The sequence below is a fragment of the Lingula anatina genome, chromosome 9, assembly GCF_051362555.1.
Source record: "Lingula anatina isolate TDL-2025a chromosome 9, LinAna3.0, whole genome shotgun sequence".
Classification (NCBI taxonomy): Eukaryota; Metazoa; Brachiopoda; class Lingulata; order Lingulida; family Lingulidae; genus Lingula; species Lingula anatina.
This window is the reverse complement of record NC_141775.1, coordinates 17817231-17838109: the sequence shown is the minus strand read 5'-3', so window position 1 is coordinate 17838109 and position 20879 is coordinate 17817231. Positions and strand designations below refer to the sequence as shown.

At 35.7% G+C, this 20879-nt stretch overlaps 3 long non-coding RNA genes and 2 other non-coding genes across 5 annotated transcripts; 1 reads left to right on the top strand and 4 right to left on the bottom strand.

Moving 5' to 3' along the window:
- Positions 1–443: 443 nt before the first annotated feature.
- Positions 444–10115, bottom strand: LOC147760033 (uncharacterized). Its single transcript, XR_015331248.1, has 2 exons — positions 8907–10115; positions 444–2705 (listed from the first exon to the last, which is right to left on the bottom strand). It is a non-coding gene; the product is annotated as an uncharacterized LOC147760033 (long non-coding RNA).
- Positions 3901–3974, bottom strand: Trnan-guu (transfer RNA asparagine (anticodon GUU)). Its single transcript has one exon. It is a non-coding gene; the product is annotated as a tRNA-Asn (tRNA).
- On the bottom strand, positions 6294–6367 carry Trnan-guu (transfer RNA asparagine (anticodon GUU)). The gene has a single exon. It is a non-coding gene; the product is annotated as a tRNA-Asn (tRNA).
- A 3526-nt stretch (positions 10116–13641) lies between the features above and the next one.
- Positions 13642–16345, top strand: LOC147760032 (uncharacterized). The gene is made up of 3 exons (XR_015331200.1): positions 13642–13847; positions 14063–14313; positions 14489–16345. It is a non-coding gene; the product is annotated as an uncharacterized LOC147760032 (long non-coding RNA).
- Positions 16346–19350: 3005 nt separating this feature from the next.
- On the bottom strand, positions 19351–20624 carry LOC147760031 (uncharacterized). Its single transcript, XR_015331140.1, has 3 exons — positions 20494–20624; positions 20127–20209; positions 19351–19686 (listed from the first exon to the last, which is right to left on the bottom strand). It is a non-coding gene; the product is annotated as an uncharacterized LOC147760031 (long non-coding RNA).
- Between the last annotated feature and the right edge of the window lie 255 nt (positions 20625–20879).

Below are 20879 nucleotides of genomic sequence, written 5' to 3'. Positions count from 1 at the left end.
TACAACATATAGCTTAAACGAGGACGCTGTAGGTTATGACTCTTTAAATTTGAACACCCACCCTTCTTAACTTCATATATTATCAATGTCGCATGTCGAACATTGAAATACCTAATATGAAATTATTAATTACTTGCTTATTTGATTTTTTTATTATTTAGTGTAATCTAATATGCGATTAAAGCAAACTGCTAATATAGGTAGCTTCTTTTAAAACAACCGATGGGATTATTTCCCAACCATGAAAGCTGTTCTCTCTCTCTCTCTCTCTCTCTCTCTCTCTCTCTCTCTCTCTCTCTCTCTGTGTGTGTGTGTGTGTTTGTGTGTGTGTGTGTGTGTGTGTGTGTGTGTCGGCGAGAGATGCGTAGGAAATGTTCTTCTCTGGCAATCGTCCATGTTGACAGGTATGCAAACAATGACAATGACAATAGTTTATTCTCTATAAGTGGTTACAACGTAGAGAGGTTTCACAATTTCAACCTGGAGAGGAGACTCTCTTCGTGATAATTTCAATGGATATTGCAAGTTTTAGAAACTGTTGGGTTTTTGCATTTAATAATTGATCGAATTTTATAACATTAGCCTGATGAGAATAATGTTTAGTTAAATGCATGTTCCTATAATAAGGCTCTGCTTCAGATTAAACCGTTAAGTCCAATTCAGGTCGGTACATTTATTTGCTTGTGTCGACTGGCATACCAGATCCATTACAAAACAACAGTGAAAAAATACAATGATACAAAAGTGTTCTTAAGATGTAATACTATACGATAACAAAGTGGGTATAAGATATAATACAATCCGGTAACATTATGGTTATAAGATATAATACAATCTGGTAACATTATGGTTATAAGATATAATACAATTCGGTAACATTGTGGTTATAAGATATAATATAATCCGGTAACATTATGGTTATAAGATATAATACAATCCGGTAACATTGTGGTTATAAGATATGATACAATCCGGTAACATTGTGGTTATAAGATATGATACAATCTGGTAACATTGTGGTTATAAGATATGATACAATCCGGTAACATTGTGGTTATAAGATATAATACAATCCGGTAACATTATGGTTATAAGATATAATACAATCCGGTAACATTGTGATTATAAGATATAATACAATCCGGTAACATTATGGTTATAAGATATAATACAATCCGGTAACATTGTGATTATAAGATATAATACAATCCGGTAACATTGTGGTTATAAGATATAATACAATCCGGTAACATTGTGATTATAAGATATAATACAATCCGGTTACATTGTGATTATAAGATATAATACAATCCGGTAACATTGTGATTATAAGATATAATACAATCCTGTAGCTAGTAAACAGTTTGTTGTGATCGAGATGTCTCTTTAAGCAGAAATTGTTACAGTTGAGCACATTAAGTACATGCACATTAAGAACACACCATTAAGTACCCCGCTGTCCTGAGTGCATTAGATGATCGTAACGTGACAGAGAGTCCCTCATGATAGAGATTCTGCTTCCAATTCATTTGTACAGGTAAGCCTCGCCCTAGATTTTGACCCACTTACGTCAGCTAACCCTAACCATTACAACTAAAAGGAGGGGGGTTTCTGTAATACAGACCCTCAGTGTCGTTACAACGGTCCTGATCGCAGAGGGGTTTTAGCCAGTTATTTTTTTCCCTAAGGTTTAGAACAACAGTTAAGTTTGCTTTGATACAAGGTATTTCAATAGTAGTCCCATTAAATGAATGATTCGTGTTGTATATATACTCTCCAGCAGAGATGTTCCGTACGTACTTGGCTGTACAAACTCGCCTTAGTGTCAGCCGGCCTGTATCCAGCTTTGTATTAGAAGTAATGACAAAAACCAATGATGCCTTAAAAAAAATTTACACCCTTTTCTTTAAATGAGTTGTGCTCGAAGGTTCGTCATAGTGTTCTTTTTTATGTGGTTTTATAAGGCTTCCCTAGGAAACGCTGCATTATGTGAGAGGGCGACCTTTATTACACAGATAGCTTTTAAAATTCAGTCACTTTTAAATTATAGTCAGCAAAAAAGCAAAATGTAATATATGACATTTTTTCCACCCAAGAAATAGATTTATATTTAACAATGTCTTCCATAATCTTAAGTGAAGCGTGTTATGTCACCTTGTTTCTTTTCAGACGTAGGCAATTTTTCTTTTTACGGCTTTCCTCGAGGTTCTTGATAATTTCGGGTTGCTAAGTTTTTTACTATTTATAAATAGTATAAATAGCCATTGTGTCAGTTGTGCATTCCATCAATGGCAGTAAACTCAGTTCTGCCAATGGAGGTTATCATGTTTTCATCAGCGTTTGTTTGTTTGAGGACACGTATTCCAATAGATCTTAGCCAATTACGGTGTCATATTCAGGATAAGCATTCATACAGAAAGGGGATGATTGAAAACAAGTTCAACTGAATCAGTTCCTCCTGAAATTTTCAAAGTATTCTTTTAGTTTCTCAATATATACATGTGCATTGTGTCTTGGCGGATGTCCACCTTCCTGGAGTGCTCTCTAGGTTTTCAAGGCAGAAAAGAAACGTCGCCTGCCAACGTCAAAGTCTTCCACTTCGTGAGAGTCCGCCGCATACGCTCTCAAAGGCTACTGTACAATAAACGTCTCTTTTAAATTACATGCCGCTCCATGACTTTGGAATTTGTGCAGCAAACTGCAATCTGAAATTAAAAGAAAAAAATCATACAATGTTGCAAACAGTGCTATGTAGCAAATAGAATTCTGTAGGAAATTTTCCTCAATTGCACAGACATATCATATCATATCCAATGTCGCCGAGTTGGCAAAAAATCTCGATTTTAAATTAAGAAATTTAATGAACAGAAAATATTATATCTAGACAAGGTGTCAATAGTTTTAAAGTTTCTCAAACATTTCAGCAATTATCAATTCAAAATAAGGGATGGAAATTGCAGTTATAACATTGCAGCGTTGCAATGTTATAGGGTGATAAAAATGTTGGGAATCAACTAACCAACTTTGTAAAAACTGAAAGCAAGGTTATCGGGCAGGATCAACCCAAGCTGGATGATATTTGTAAAGACAGAATGGAGAAAAAAAACTTTTAACACCATGGAAGACACTTCTCACCCAGCATCATCACTTTTTTACCAAGCAATAGTAGATTCAACTTTCAAAAGGCAGTAAACACTTTTTAGTTTTTATCTGAGTGCAGTGATGCATTTTAATATGGCCTGTAAACCAGATTCTCAATTTATCTATTTATTACTTTTACTCTGTATATTATCAAACTTGCTCCAAAAGAAAAATGAAATCGCAATTTTATAATTGGCTGAATACATTTATATCTTATCTTAACCATTATAGGTAAATAGAGGGCAGGGTTTCTGTTACACCTAGGATAGAAGATGTATATTTGGGTCGTAGGTTACACGGACCCTTAGTTTCGTAACACTGGGACATATCAGTGTACTAAAGTCCGCCGCAAACAGAACAATTTTTCGTCGGCCGACACACCTACGACAAAATATCGGCCTGTCTGCGCTGCTCCACGACAACTTTTCAACTAGTCGGGAGAGAATCAAACATGTTTAAAAGGTTGAACATTCTGGTGCCATCGTTCTCTATAAAATAGTGACAAGTTTACAATCTACCGGGGCTGACATTGATTACGTGCAATTTTCTTTGGCGCCAGCAGAGAATCATGTCATAAATTAGCCGGTGACATAAGCATATATGTGAATGTTCTAGTAAAGAGTTACATCTTCGACCCCGATATAAGGTAAGAAAAGTAGACGTTTGGGAAAAACAAGGCGAAGTTATATCGTCGTATTTTGCCGTTCATCAGACGGGATTTAATTCACCATTTTATCAACAAATTAACGAAAATGGAACCGTCCCTGGGTGGGCTTGAACCACCAACCTTTCGGTTAACAGCCGAACGCGCTAACCAATTGCGCCACAGAGACCTATACATCTCACCTGAAGGTATAATTTTGCACCTGGCGGCCCCCAAGACGGCAGGTAGGTTGAGATTTTATCTCACCGTCGTTTAAAGGGATAATAACTCTTCGTATGAGATCTATATTTCACAATAAAAACATTGTGAATAACTCAAAGAAATATAATATATTCTGTTTTACCACAAAAACGGCAGTTATAGCTATTATTCTGATAACTGAGCTGGTATTTAGACCATGTGACCTCCATTGATGGCTAAACCAAACTTTTCAGAAAAAAACCAGGGACTAACTTTGAACGTAAAAATGGATTCATTAACCATTGGTAAGTATGGGGAAATTGTTGTTTACTCCAGGAAAATTCATTTTTTGTCTGAAACGAAGAATTATTATCCCTTTAAGCCTTTATGTACATGGCCTCTTTCCAGATGATAACGCATGTCAAACTGCCCTGTTGTAAAGGTCCGCTGAAGTCAAGTGATAAACTCACTCCTCTACATATTATGTTTATATAATCAGTCAGCACATTATCATTCACCTTGCTTCAGTCTTGAATGAATATCTAAAATTATCATCCTTTGTATAGGTATACCTGATAAGTAGAACTGATATAACTTTCATTCACTTGTTATCTATTGCATTGCAATTAGTATTTAAATGAGTTGCTGCCACTGTGGCATGCAGAGAGATTCCCTGTAGATGATGTGTATAAATGCTGAATGCTTGGACTTAATTAAGGACTTAAAAGTTGGAACTGAAGATGTGAATTTGTGGTTATATGCCCTCTCCCATGCATCAGTGACAAGTAAAATATTAGAAGAACCTGGGTAGGGTGGAACATGGACCCCTACACTGTGCTGAATTTTCTACCGGCCTGTTTAATGAATTACACTTTTTTTGGTAAGATTCTTTAGTGAATTTTTTTCCAACACAAACATTTGCTCCACATCACACAAGTAATATTTTGGTTGTTTTCATTAAGAAATGGACAACTGTAAAACAAATATTTATAATTTATAAATGAACAAACGGAAAGAGCAAACAGGTATACATATACCCTAGTTTGAGCAAAGATAGCACTTAAATTCTGATGAGAATATGATATTTCATTTTTGGAAATCACGAGAAAACAAAAAAAAAAAAAAAAACGATTATAAAATAGGAACTTTATCAAAATATGCTCGTCCGTCATCATTTACAAGCGCTAGCAGAGACGTGGATGTGGCAGTCTCAAGATACGTGGATATGCGACTAGAAAAGGTTCAGCAGATTTTTAACCTTAAAAAGTTTTTAAAAAAATGCGTATTTCACAGCACAGTTACATGTATAAAATACGGTAATTTTCTGGTAGTTTTCAGCCCATTCTGGCATTTCTCTCGTTTTCATTGCAGGATTGCTGTAGTACAGCGAACATTTCGTAGAATAAATCAAGAAGGCAAACTGTCGGTTGCGATCGTTATTTAACAACCTTTTGGTCATCAGCTGTAAAAACAACAAATAAAACGCCATGTAAACTTGTTATTTTGTGCGAATGACAACTCTTAAAATGAAGATTTTTCATTTTTTTTATGATTCACTCATGATTGGCCAAAGGACGATGTGCACGACGTACAATTCCAAAGCAGATGCAGTGATCACGACGCAGAACGTAATATAATGAAAAATGAGGCCATTCACATCTCTACATATCATTTTCTTGTGAAATTAAATATCCTATTTGTTTATGGTAGGAGTACGTTATCACGGAAGAGATATAATATTATTGATACTATAAGTTAAAAATAGATAAATTTTATTTATTTCTAAAATAATAAACAAACACATTTACTGGAAACTTGATGTCAAGGCCAGTTGTTAGTAACTTGTTACATCTCACCTAAAAGTATACAACGGTGTCCGTAATTCGAGCCCTAGATTTTGACCCACTTACGTCAGGCTAACCCTAACCATTATAACTGTAGGGAGAGCGGACTTTCTGTTACACAGAATCTCAGTTTCGTTACACCGGGCTATATCAGTGTACTGAAAAGGTTGAATATTCCGGTGCCGTCGTTCTCTTCAAAATATAGACAAGTTTACAAGCTACCGGGGTTGCTCATTGATTAAGTGCAATTTTCTTTGGCGCCAGCAGGGAATTGTGTCGTGAATTAGCCGGTTACATAAGCCTATATGTGAATGTTCTAGTCAAGAGAAACATCTATGGCCCTGATATAAGGTAAGAAAAGTTGTCGTTTGGGAAGAACAAGGCGAAGTTATATCGTCGTATTTTGCCGTTCATCAGACGGGATTTAATTTACCATTTTATCAACAAAATAACGAAAATGGAACCGTCCCTGGGTGGGCTTGAACCACCAACCTTTCGGTTAACAGCCGAACGCGCTAACCGATTGCGCCACAGAGACCTATTTATCTCACCTGAAGGTATTATTTAGCACCTGGCGGCTCTCAAGGCGGCAGGTAGATTGAGATTTTATCTCACAGTCGTTAAGCCTTTATGTACATGGCCTCTTTCCTGATGATAAGGCATGACAAACTGTCCTGTGCACGATTTTCTACAGGCCTGTTTAATGACATACACTTTTTTTTGTAAGATTCTTTAGTTCTTTAGACTTTTTTCAAACAAAAATTTGCTCCACATCACACAAGTAAATTTTTGTTTGTTTTCATTAAGAATTGGAAAATTGTAAAACACATATTTATAATTTATAAATGGACAGTCCAAAAGTGCAAACCGGTATACATATACTGCAGTTTGAGCAAAGATAGGACTTACGTTCTGATGAGAGTACTGAAATGTCATTCTAAGATATCATGAGAAAAAAAACGCTTATAAAATAAGAACTTTATCAAAATATGCTCCTCCTTGTGTGGGCTTGACCCACCAACATAAACAACCGAATTCGCCAGCAGAGACGTATATGTGGCAGTCTCAAGCTCCGTGGAAATGCGACAAGAAAAGGTTTAGTAAATTTTTAACCTAAGGTTGTTTGAAAAAAAGGTGTACCTTTTACCGTGAAACCTTCATGCACTGTAGTACCTAGATTTTATCCAGAGGGTACCTTTTCCCAGTAAAAAAGGGGGGTCATTAGAACCCCTCAAACCCCCTTGCTACGTGCCTTTTGTTTGGTTGACAATTCTCTTACAATTTAGAATTTTTCCTTTTCTTTGTGATTCACTCATGACTGGCCACTGAACGATGTGCACGACGTACTGGTAAGTTTCAAAATCAGTCGCAGTGATCACGGCGTAATAAACATACCGGGGTACGTCACTGGCCTAACCCCCCCCCTCCACCCCGGCTTCTGAAAAATATATCACACCAATATTTTCCTCTTAAAATTAGAATTTTGACTAGCTGAACCATATTTCTCAACCGTATTAAAGGGCTCCGTTTGCCCTCCAAAACACCAAAAACTTTCGGGGTCTTTGAGCAGGCCCCGAACCCCACACCAGGGGGGCATCTGAGGCCTGTCATCCCGCCCCCCCCCCCCCCCCCCCCCCCCCCTTGCGTTTGGTTAGTCAGATGCACAGCAACAGTTATACATGCCCTGGTTACATCAAGACTTGACTACTTCAACGCCCTTTTATATGGATCACTGGAGAAACAAATCAAACGGGTACTACGTGCAAAGAACATCTGCTCGCCTACTGACCCGCACTCCAAAAGACAACCACATCACCCCTGTTTTAATGATGTTGAACTGGCTCCCTGTACGAGCATGCATTTTATTTAAAATTTTAACATTTGCGCATGTAACTTGTCATAAACTTTCACCCTATTATTTAAATGAGCTAGTTATACATCATCACAAAATCTTAGATCAGGTGACCACATTCTTTCTAAGGCTTGTAAGGCAAGATTGGTGTCATACGTTGACAAAGATTTTAAAATTGCAGCAGAGAATGGAATAATTTACCCATCAATCTTACACAAACTGTAGACCCTGGGCATTTTGAAAAGGAACTTAAAGCCTACCTTTTAAGCAATATCATTTTTAAATTATTGTAAGAATACTTTTTCACGGATAATTTTTCTTAGTTCATAGCTTTAATTTTCACCTCTTATCCATTTCATATATGTATTTTTTACCTTAAACATTTTTCTATTATCATTTTCCTTCCATTCATCTTATGACGATTAGTAATTACATCTTTTTAATTGAGAATTTTATAAATTCTGTAAGGTCTATTGAACATACGTTGGTTTTTAGACTACTGTATTAATAAATGTTATTATTATTATTATAACATCGATAATTAAAGTCAACAATATAGGGATGCGCCTCATTAATGCAAGAAAATAAATTATAAAATGTTAACCATGAGAAGATTAAATATAATTTGGATTTGATTTTGAGACGTAACGCTCCCGGAAATGAAATAAAATTAAAATAAGGTTTGGTAGTTTGCTTGTGAGACTAATGTCGCCAAAATACATGCAAGAAACGGATAATTTGAAAAGCTGAAAATAATACGATCATGCTGATTCTTAAAAGGAACATGCCTCCAAGTGGATTAAAAAATAACAATTTGGCACTTAAAAGTCGAACGTCGCTTAAATACACGAAATGAATTTTAGTAAAAATTCGACCATACTGGTTCTTCAAAAGAAAAACAATTGGTACTTTCTGAAAAGACGAAATACGAATAAACTGTTAAACTTTAAAACAAACACTACAGAAGTAGCATGTACGTTTTAGGAACGGAAAAAACAATGAAAGCTTTGTCACTGATGCTTGCCTTATAGTGCCTGTATGCCAAAGACCTTAATCATTGCGTTCTGTCCTCAAAACATTATTAAAATTGGACATCTTTTTAAAATTGTAGTGTTTGGTATGCTTGGTTCTACTTATGCCATAAACTTATGCCATAAAAATAATAATAGCAACGAGAGGAAAAAATGCCAAAGTCAAACACAGGTATTCGATATTGTTAATTTACCTTGCTATAGGGGACTGGTCTCTCCTGCTCAAGCAGAACCTATGGTGGAGATAGCTGGCACTTTTGGCTTTGGCTCTTCCATCTTTGCATTTCTTTTCCGTTCTGCCACAGCGCGAGCAGCTTGTCCCTCTTTTCTCGGCTTTCGGTGGCAACATAACGACTTCAAAGTGCGTCTGAATTGTTTCCCGAAAAGACCGTAAATGAAGAAATTAACGCATGAGCTTAGTGTACAGACCATAATTATCACAGGGTATACAATAACCATTCCTCGCATTTCACCAATGCGCTGGTTTCCGAAGAGCCCAAAGAGAAAAGACAGAGACACGGTCAACGAGGCCGCCATAGTGGTAACGGCGATAACCAAGGTCATTTTGATGAAAGTACGATGGACGCCCAACTTGTGCATGCCGATCATGGTCGGATCCTTGGCGAGAACCGCCATGTAGTGAGTCATCTTGACATTCAGAACCAAGACGATGAGGAAAGGGACCAAGAAGTGCACAAAAACGTAAGTAAAAACACCGTACGCTTTGTGGTATTCTGAAACCGGAAATGGGGCGCCGAGGCAAAAAACCGGAGACGTCGTATTCAGGGGGCAAGGACGCTCAGGTAGTGATCCAAAGAAATACCGGGGAACATCTATGAGACAAGCAAAAAGCACGACACCGCCAACTCTTAACGCCCAAGCCTTAATGCTTGCTGTTGGTTCACTTCGAAGGGCATTCCCAGAGCAAAGATGCAGATAACGATCGAAAGAAACGAGAACTACTAACCAGGGTGGGATCAGGAAGAGGCAGTTTTTCAACCCATACAGAAGCCGGGTGTGTGCTATCCGGGAAAAAAAGTAATCTTTGAACCACCCTGTATACGGGTACATGGCCGGGACGCTGAAGTTAAAGACCGTCACTAAGATATTTGCGTTATCGGCCATTGCTAAGCATATCAGCAGGAATACAGACGGGGTCCGTTTCTCGAAATGTGAAAATACAGCCACTGAAAGAAAATTCAGGCTAAATCCAACCACACAAACGAGAGAAATCCCAATGCCACCTAAAGCAAAATACAACAGATTGATGAAAGCCAAGTCAGGGATGCCCTCCTCCTTTTCGTCTTTTTCAGAAAATGAGAAGCTACCGTTGACCGACATCTCAGTCGCATTCATGGCTTTCAAAACTAAATGAAAATTGCAGAGCAAAGAAAAGTGCCGGAAAGTCGTCCACAAGCCGGAAACGTCTGAATGCATGTGTTCCTGGAACATGCTTTTATACCTGGAAGATGGCGCTGACGCGTGACGTCTTAAGCTTCAACTTGACCCTTGGACTCATTGAGAGGGAAATTCGCTTACAGATACGGTTCTTCCACCCCATATCTTTTATTTTACTTCTTGTAAATGGACCTTGCAGTAATTTTCTTTTCTCATAGCATTGGCATTCAAAATAATGTAAAGCATTAATCTTTTGATTCTCCGGAATCCATCTGAAGGACAACTAGAACCAAAGCACAAGAGAGGCAGTTGAATTCCTCCAATAATAATTAACTCAAAGAAGAATTTCATAAGCTGTGTAATGTTATGAGAGTAAAGTAATTTACTTCAATCAACAGCTGATATTTACAGCTAATATAACCTTCAATATTACCTTCAATATCGGAGTTAATATAAGCTGTCAACATTAGCTGTTGATTGAAGTAAATTCCTAATTCCTGTCCAATATTAACGTTTTGAAAATAAGAGGAAGACACTATAGTGCTTAGTTTGGCATTAAGTAGAGGGTGATTAAGACCGGACCTCTTATGACAAATAATCTTTTCCTGAGACAAACAAAATTTCCAATATTTCTCTTCCTGCTCTCGATAGTATTACTGTCTATAGGCACGCGTCCATAACATTCCGTGTCTTCAACTCCAAAGTTTGCTTTTAGTCACCATACATAACCTGTTGTGGTCCTCCATTTATGTACACACACTGGACAATAGAAGTGTCACCCCTACTGAACCAATACTTTGGGGGAGATAAATGACTGTTGAATGATATGCTCCTGGTATCATTTTATCTATCTGACTGAACAATTCAACTGTTTCGATATTCTGACATTGCTTATATTCCGCCTCTTCAGGTTAATAAATTTGATTACTTTGATTCAGGGGGTGACACTTCTATTGTCCAGTGTGTGTAGCACCAGATCCAGTTTATAATTTGCACAAAGTGAAAAATTATTTTTGCTGGTTTTGGAGATCATGTTGTTCTAATTAAGTATGGCGGCAACAGGAGTGGTCATATTCTAGGTTTGGTTTGATAGGGTAAGAAAACCAATAATAATTAAAGGTTGGGAAGTAAAACGCTTCCTTTTATTTTATATTGTTGTAAGCTGTAAAAAATCTTCAGCCATGAATATAATGCATTACTATTTTTGCCACTTCTTGTCTCTCACGTCTCTTTGTTCTCATTCTTCAGCTCATGACGTCGTTAATTTAAAAAATGGTTAGGTAAATTTTAGTAAAATATGTCAATAAGATAAAATGGTTATTTATTGCATTTCGTGTAATGTTCATCATCAGCAATTTCTAAAGTTGTTTTTATATTTTAATTTCACAATGATTTTATGCAATATTCAAATACATAGAAGAAAAGAAAAACAAATAATGCACCTTTTCATACCATAAAAATTATAAAGGAATGTGAATCATCCAGCAATGACCCAGTTTTTAACCATGTAAGAATGATGTTGCCCAACTGGCGTTGGATATGATATATTTCAGTGTCTGAACTTTCAACTGTATGATAGAACAACGAGATTAATATTCAAAATGTCATTCTCAGCGAGAAGAGAGTTTCCTTTCAGTTTCTCTAAAAGAATTTAACACATTATTTGAATATTTTCAATACATTAACCTAGAATTATTGGCTGTGACCGTTATGTTGGACAATCAGGAGTACGCTGGATTAAATAAATAAATAAATAAATAAATAAATAAATAAATAAGCAGATATGCACACAGTCATTTTATTTACAGTCATTTGATTACAATATAAAAAGTGCGATATGACCTTTTTTACTTTGATGTTCATTGTGAAAGCTGACAGTAATCGCTAAAATTGACTCTTCTCTGTAGACCATAAAAGTAGTAGGGTTTTATCCAAACTTACTGCTAAGTCACTTAAGCAATTTTTGGTTTTGTGAAATATTTACATCAGAGCTAATTGGACCATTTTCCTCATTAAATATCAATTGCAAAACAAATACGCTTATAAAAAAAAAAGAATCACTTCAATTAAAAAATACCGATAAAAATATGAAAAAGTTGTTCATTCACAAAAAGGTCAAAACGATATTAAAAATGCAACTATCTGAACTCCCGATACAACATAAAAGTGGCTAGGCATCTTACGTTCACTTTCCAGTGATCAGTAATCATTGCACGTTACTCACTATAATGTTTTGTATCATAGATCCAAGACTAAATCAAATACTATCAAACTTATTATTGCTATCTGGGATATATTTCGTTGTTATAGTATGTGCTATAAAAACATCAATTTTAGAAAACACTCGGTGATATCAATAAACAGGATATTTACAGTGCATTATGTGCGTGTATAAATCTAACTAAATGTGCAGTTTCGTGACAGATTAAATAAACTTTGAATACTTAACTTCTATAACTAGTAAAAAACTAGTATACAAACAGACACCAAACAGGAAATATCAATGCAACATTTTTTTCAAATAGATAAATAAATAAATAAATGAATAGTAGAATGAAAATGAATGAAAGAAAAAGTCATCAAACAATTCGGTTCATGCTGTTTTTCATAGAAAACCTACTTTTATACCAGACTAGGCTGACAAAAAATAAGGTTTATAGGAAAATGCAGCAATTTAGCAGAATAGGACGAACGGCGAATGTGTGTTGGACGGCCCCAGTATATGGGCAGACGAAGTGATCAGAATATATACAGACACACACGGTGTCTGTAAGTAAAATGCATATTTTAAACACTGCACTATATAACGTTGCTCGTTGCTTGGTTAAATTCTTATTGCTGCAGTGAAAAAAAATTATAATGATAATAAAAAAATAATAATATAATTAAATAAATAAATAAATAAATAAATAAATAAATAAATAATAATAATGTGTGTGTGTGTGTGTGGGGGGGGGGCAGGAATGGTAATCCGTTAGAAACTGCCCCTTTTTTCGTGCAAGTGACATTTATTCCTAATTCTGACTTCAAAACTTTTGACTAACCCTTTTTTGTTCTTATTATGTGGGACCTCGGATTTTCCAAGGACTACCATTTCTGTCACACCTGCCCTGACCAGTCCATTATATCCCATGCCTTTCTAATTCCATGCGACCTGCCCAAATATGTACGTTGCCAAAATAGACCACCTAAATCTCAAATAGAAGCTAAACAAAAGAAAATTTCTCTGAAATGGAACACCATAGAATTACTTGAGATTAAAAAATTCAACAGATATGGTGTTCAGAAAGAGTGTTTTTGATAACAACTTTTTATGCGTTGAAAGTGCTATTTGCATGAGTATGTATTAAGGTTAAAATTTTTAACCATAATCAAGCAACATTTTTCCTAGATTTAAAATATCACTTAAAATTTCTCTGATTTATTTCTAAACAAACCTCAAATCTGCTGTTTTTTAAAATTTGTTTTCTATTTTGACAGACGTAACTCCCCTTTTTTGGAAACCGCATGTCTATGAAGTTTATGTACAATGGGGAATACCCGCTTTAAGGGTCTGCCGCTAGATGGCGTGGGGGTGAAAGCAGTCCTTCTAAAATCTCGCAGAATCTCGCTCACGGCTTTACACCAGAGTTTAACATGGAGCGTGTGCACGTGTCGCTGACTGTGAACAAACTCAAACGCAATTTACTTGAATGTGGTGCCACAACATCTGGATGAAAATGTGAATTGACTGGAAGGTATGTGTTTTCTTTTCATTTAGTGCTTGAAAAACACGAATGCTAACTATTTTCCTTGAAAAAATCAAAAATTAGTCGAGGTGTGTGTGTCAAATCTGACATGTTATGTACATGTAGACTACTGTAGGTACGAGTAGGCCTACGCTCATATTTTGTTTTAGTAGCACGGAAGATTTTTATACTAAGTAAATGTACTTATTTATTTTCTTTATAAGGTTACCCAAAGAAGGCCCATATATCGGGGGCAAAGCCTGAAACTGTCGATTTCAGGACCCCAGGACAGCCAACTTCAAGAGCAGGATAAAATGATTACTTCAGGAATCTTACCTATCACTTCACATCAGCGGCAAATATTGATGTAGCCACCAGTAATGCCTACCCTAAAGCTGACTTACAGGCGGCTGTGATGGACAACAACTATTGCCAAGTGCCATGAAAAGAATAAAGCATGGATAGAGGGAATGATGTAAGTGAAAACAGAGGTCTACTATTAAGAATCGGGCCCAAATATGAGAAAGAATTATCAAACTAGGTGATAGGTGACATCATAGAATTATAATATTGTATCTAAACTAATCTAAATTGTATCTATTTAATGCTGTAACCATCTACCATGCTTTAATGGGATATGAATATTTCAGGTTGAGGAACAAACAGCGAAGGACACTGAGTAAGCAAGTTATAACAAGGAAAGAGCGCAATCTGACACAAGGAGAGACAATGGCAGATCACTGCCTCAAGATTTGGAGAGATAATTGCAGCTACAGAGAAGAAGTATATAAACAAACTGTATGAATTATTGTTGTGTCCAAAACCATTGCAGACACATGACAGTTGGACCCGGACCTGATTTCCCCTTTTTGGAATGTGTATCTCGTGCACGAATCTGGGCCTAAAGAAAACCTGCAAATACTGTACTCAGTTAGAAGGCCAGATGTTCATTACGAATCGCCCATTCTGCTATTTTGTTGTGTTTACATTCAAAGATCTGTTTGAGGGGTTGATTCATTCTGACACTGGATATTTTTCTACATGTATTTTGCCGAGGATAACTTTTTTAATGAAAAACACTTTAGGAAGTACGTGTCAGCTAGTTTATAGAAAGTACCCCTGTATGAGATGGTTTTAGCTGCAATCACAATTTTTAAGTGCCATTAAAAAAATGTTTTAACTAAAATGAAATAATTTGGTGGTGCTATATTCTTTACAAAAAGTACTTATGTGTTTATGCTGTTTTTAATAATATTTAACTGTAATGAAAAAAACTATGATGCTATTTTGTAAAGTATTTTTAGTGGGATGAAATAATTTGATAGTTGTATTTACAGCAAATAATTTGGTTTTTCTGCTTTTAAAAGAATTTTCAAAGTGCTGACATAATGTGGTGGTTCTATTCTATTCAAGTAAAATAATTCATAAGTACTATTTTGTAAAAAGGAACAAAATAACTTCATTTGTAAAATGTTTGCTTTCTTTAATTTTTATTTCTTAAACTGTTACAAAAGGTTTTCCATACCTACAGTAATCCATTGGCTGAGAAATTGCAGCTATATAATCAGGAAAGTTATAGCACAAATAAATTATTTAAGTATTACATGGTTTCATGGTTTTTACTATGGACTGAATAATTATTTTGTTTAAATAAAACATTTAGTTTGGCTGCTTTTTAATGAATTTTCAGAGCGATGAAATAATATGGTGTTTCTACTCAAATAAAACAATTCAGAAGTGCTATTTTGTAAAAAAAGAATAAAAACTGTTCATTTATAAAATGTTTTCTTTCTTTAAATTTTATTTCTTAAACTGTTACAAAAAGATTTCCAAACATGCATTATTCCATTGGCTGAGAAATTGCATCTATACATGTACAAATAAATTTTCTAACTATACCTAGTTTTATGATTCTTACAATGTACTGAATAATTTTTTTAAATAAAAATAATTATTTAATTAACATTACCGGTCATGCTCAATACATCAATAAAAAAGGATATTACTTAATAACACAACCTTATGCGGGTAGAAGGCTACCGGTACTTATGTATATTTACTGACAACTCTTTTGAAATTACGGACATAAGAAAACGCACTTTGATAAATCATACTTCCTAGGGGCACTTTCTTGCTATGGAGCTCTCTTTCCAAAACTTTATAAGTTTTTCCAAGATCAATTAACCTTTCTACGTGTATTCTTTTTGAGGCAACTTGTCTATCTTTAGGGGCCTAATTACTGTGCCTGGGTCAAGTTGTAACTGTCCTTTTAACATGGAAGGTGTGTTGACATGGGCAACCCTTCACTTCAAACGAAGCCCTGAATCCTCAGGAAAATTATGCCCACCTTGCCGACTTTGACATTCAGGTACACAACAATACTGAGGCATGTTTATTAAGGCCAGTGCCACAGTCCAACGTATATGATATCCAACATGGCGACTGTGGAAGGACTGAATTCACACTAGCGACACCTGGCGCCAAGCGGGCTGGTATACCTCATTGTTCCAGAATCAATGGTCAACTTTTCCCCAAATCTCCTGGAATCCCGCTTGATCTGACGATACGTCGAGAGACTTTCGGTTGTCCTTAATTTTGAGAGGGTAGTATCTGGGTTATCCACTTGAACGTTTACATTTCCTGCTGTCTCGACCGCAATCTTTAACTTATTACACATATCTCTCCTTCGTTTGCTCACTTCTCCTTTATATCTTTATCTATTTTTAATTGGTTAAATATTATTAATTCATACAATTTTATGTTTTTCAGTAAATAAAATTAACACTGAATTTACCTCCTTAAAACTCTTCTAATTTTTGTATACTTAAATAGTTAAAACAAACTTTTTTCTTTTTTTTTTTTGTCCATGTGTCATTTTTCATTTTTTTCAAATGGGCATTTTTTCAAACTAACTATATTTACATTATTAATCTATATTTACTTACTTTGTTTTGAGATAAATTAAATAATTGCAAAAAAAAAAAAAAAAGAAAGAATGAAAAAGAAAAAAAGAAAGCAACAGCCAATCTATGCAAGAACTTACCTAATAGCTTCTTTGATATATTTTTCTTATCGTTTTTCATAGTTTTTGATTAAGATTCAGTAACGTGTGGTACATAATACCAAGTGAAAAGATGCATAAAATTTCTTTTTCACTAAAATCCATTTTTGAGGGTCTAGGCGTGGACCGCTGACATTGGTTAGCCGACTAAGTAAGATAAACTTTTGATATATAACTTTAGGAGCTTGATACAATTTTTTCGCCCACAATCAGTATTTGTTATCGACTTACGCAGCTAGGTGTAATTACTGCTAGCTAAACACATTGTACATAGCCAAACGTAATGAAGTCGGCCAATTTTCAGCATTCCTCGCTTAGGCCAATTTTGACAGCCTGTGGTGCCTTATTAATACTTCTACTACTATCACTACTTATATTGCCTTATTATTACACTACTACAAGTAGTAGTACAGATACTCTTTGTACGATGTATATTACTCAGATACTTGAATTGCCTGAGCATACTGGGGGTCCAGAGGGTCAACCATCAAGGCTTTCATCAATTTCAAAACCTCTTCTTTTCGTCTCTGGTCTAATGCCCTTTCGAATTCCCCCAACTCCTCCACATCTCCCTGTAAAAGATAATGATAAGTGTAATAAATGTTTTTTATTGAACACTCAAATGTGCACAGTTAGTTTTACAGGCTTTCTGCTCTTCTATCAGTTTTATAACAATGTAAATACAAAATACATATGGCATGATGACTGAGTAATAGAAAAAAAAAACATTATTGTTAGTGACGGGTTTATCGTTTCTTCAGACTTTCAGTTAGACATATTGTATGGCTCTTAAGCATGTTTCACTTTTTGGATTGAGAAGCCAGTCAAGTATTTCATGATCTGTTTTCTGCTCAGGTGGTATAATGAGTCTACTGCTTCTGTCAGCATGCTATTTTAATATGTTACATATGTACAGGCATTATTCATAACATGGTAGAAGTGGTAAATACATGTTAAGCCATGTTTCTGGACTAATCAAGTTTTTCTGCTCTCCATTTTGGTTTATTTTTTTGACGATTTGCAAAAAAATTTTTTTTTCAATATTTAATTAATTCATGAGTGCACTTTTAATTTCTTGTTTATATTATTTCGAAGCTTCATGGTAAGCATGCAAAATGAGGTATCTTTACGGGTTATTTTGAAGACGCTTACTAGGCACTTCACATTCCGTCGTATTTCACCACATGTGCCGTTAAACCGCGTATTCTACCATATAATATACGCAAATTACTACTAATACAAGTTCTAGAAGGAGTTTCCCCTGGAAATTCACATATAAGTTGCAAGAAATGCAAACCTTTCTTTAGAAAAACAAAGGCCTTGAGCAATAATAAAATGCGTAGGGAAGACGGATTTGCCATAAGGGATAACAGCTGTATGAAATTCCCTAGGGTAAACGACAACTTCCCCGTACTTACCAATGGTTTATGAATCCTCCCCGACATGCAAAGTAAGTGTTAGTTTTAATTTACTCTTTTTTGTAGAAATCTCTTAAATATTTTTATTAGGGTGGGAGTTAGGATTTGCCATGGCCCCAGCTTTATTCTGCTCTCATGCTATTGAAACGATATATATTTCTTACTTTCCTTTTCTCCAGAGCGTCTTGTAAATAAGAAGGCTACCTCAGTTACTGGCAAAGGTTCTCGTGCAAATTAAGTCTTACTCTTCGAACTTGGCGAAGGTTGAAAGCCTGGAACTCATAGGTGCCCTCCTCTAGGACGTGGAGGATCAAGTTCTCCTCAGTGGCGGCCACAACAACGTAGAAACTGCCAAGATATTTCCTGAATAAAAAAAAAATAACATATTAACCAATGCGGAAAATTGCTCAGGGTATTTGAAGTAATCTTTTTTTTTTCGATTAAGATTCCAATTTTGTTTTTCCTTTTGTTAATTGTCATATGTACATGATACACAAAACAGTTTACTGGTAACTTCTTAACAATGCATTTGATTAAAGATAAGGTCGAAGGCTTTTTAACATAAATCCAAATTACTTATATCTCCAGTTTTTAAAACAATTCAAACATTTTTGCTGGGGCACATTTTTATGATCAATGCATTATAATTACACAATTCTCCCAGGAAATGGTTGCAGGGGGTCTCTACCGTTGTCTTCCAAACCATACATTCTTGATAATTCATCATGGAGAAAGGTTACCAAATTTCTGTCCAGTCTGACGGTAAATGGAATAAACGAATAATAAATACACAGTGAACATAAATAAAGAAAAGACGGACTCCACTGCAATTTGTTTGCAATACCAAATATTATGAAGACGGAATATGAAATAAATAACATTAAATATTGAAAAAATATAAGATTAAATGTAGAACAGTAATTTTTTCTTCAGAAAATCAATTAAAAGGGTTAGTAAGTCAACAACATTAAGTCGCCCTCACCCCACGGTGGTATACTGATAAATGCCTCCGTTGTCGAGGTCTTTATATCTGGTACTGCTGCCTGGTACTGCTGCCGTTCCGCCGTCATACACATATGCACCCTGCTCATGTTCTTCTCTCACCTCTTTGAATCTTCTAAGTTCTATATTATCAAGTTCCATATAGACGTACTCTCTTGACAGTCCATTTACAGTCTCACGGACACACACGAATTGTCCGACCAAGGCATGCAGTTCGGCTGTCCACTTAATGGTAATAGTATACACAGAAAGGAGCCGTCACCAAGTTTTATCCGGTTTATCTCAAGCAGTCCCTCCTTTGGTCTGCCATTACGTCTACGAAATAACAGCAGCTGCACCCTTCGAATGTTTCTACCGTCCAATTGACCTAGACGACATAAAAGAAGACATATGCTTTTACATTCACATGAGATATGTGGTGTCCTAGCATAAAAAGTTTATTTTTCTCGGAGAAAAGTGTGCACAAATACTGAAAACAGTTTTTGCAAGTGGAAATATCTTGTGAGACAAGCAAACGGAATATTGTTCACATCAAAACGACTACTATAAGAACCTCAAAGAAATGTAAAATTGACATTGGATGGTAAAAGCTATATTAAAGCATTACAAAGAAAAGCGATTTAAGCACAGGTGCAATAAATTTTAGGGGAATTCCGTCCGCCATTTGCATTTGCAAGAAACAAAACCAGGAAGACGAAAAATGTATCCCCCTTTAATACTTTATACAGTGAATGGTCTTTACATTTCAACATTCAACCCCAGAAACGTGTAAATGAATTCCATTTGTAAAAAACGATTGTATTTTACCTGATTCATTCTGATTCCCACTCCTTAAAATAAGCGCCGCCATATTTGACTAGCACTTTTCATCCTATATTCCAAAAGCACAGCTGAAACGAGAGATAAGAGGGATAAAACATCTCAATAGTAGAAACACGTGGTCCCAGACATTAGGTTTATGTGTTTTCTTTCTCATAATTAAGAGGGGTAGTTCATTGACTAACACCGGAAATCAAGTTTAATCAATGGTACAATAGGCGCTTTTAATGCATTTTTGAGTATTTCTAGTAGCACAACAGTCATTTTAGTGTACAAATGACGAACGACTGTAATTCCTATCAAAACTACTTGCACCTTCCTTGATAACTTTGAAAACAAAAGTTACTTTGCTTACCTGATTAATTCTTTGTTAGCTGGGCAGCCATCTTATCCTGTATTCAGCAAGTCGGAGGTGTATGGGATTGAAAGGTATATGGGGAAAAACCACTGGTGTTAACAAACAGTTCCCTGTGGTATCTATTGATTAAGTTGGCGCCTGTCTCTTATCGGGGTCATGATGGTTATGTGTTGATAAAAAGAGCTACTTTTGTCAACTCATGAATGAGGGCAGTTGAAGTAGGCAAATAAAGGAGCGTACTGGCAAAGAATCAATACTAGCTCTACTGAGGTAAGTAAAGAAGTAAAGAAGTCTCTCTCTCATGGGTGTTGTCGCCTACATGTAGCCAAGTGTAAGGCCAATTTAGTTAAATCATATTATAAACATTATTATAGAATTATCAT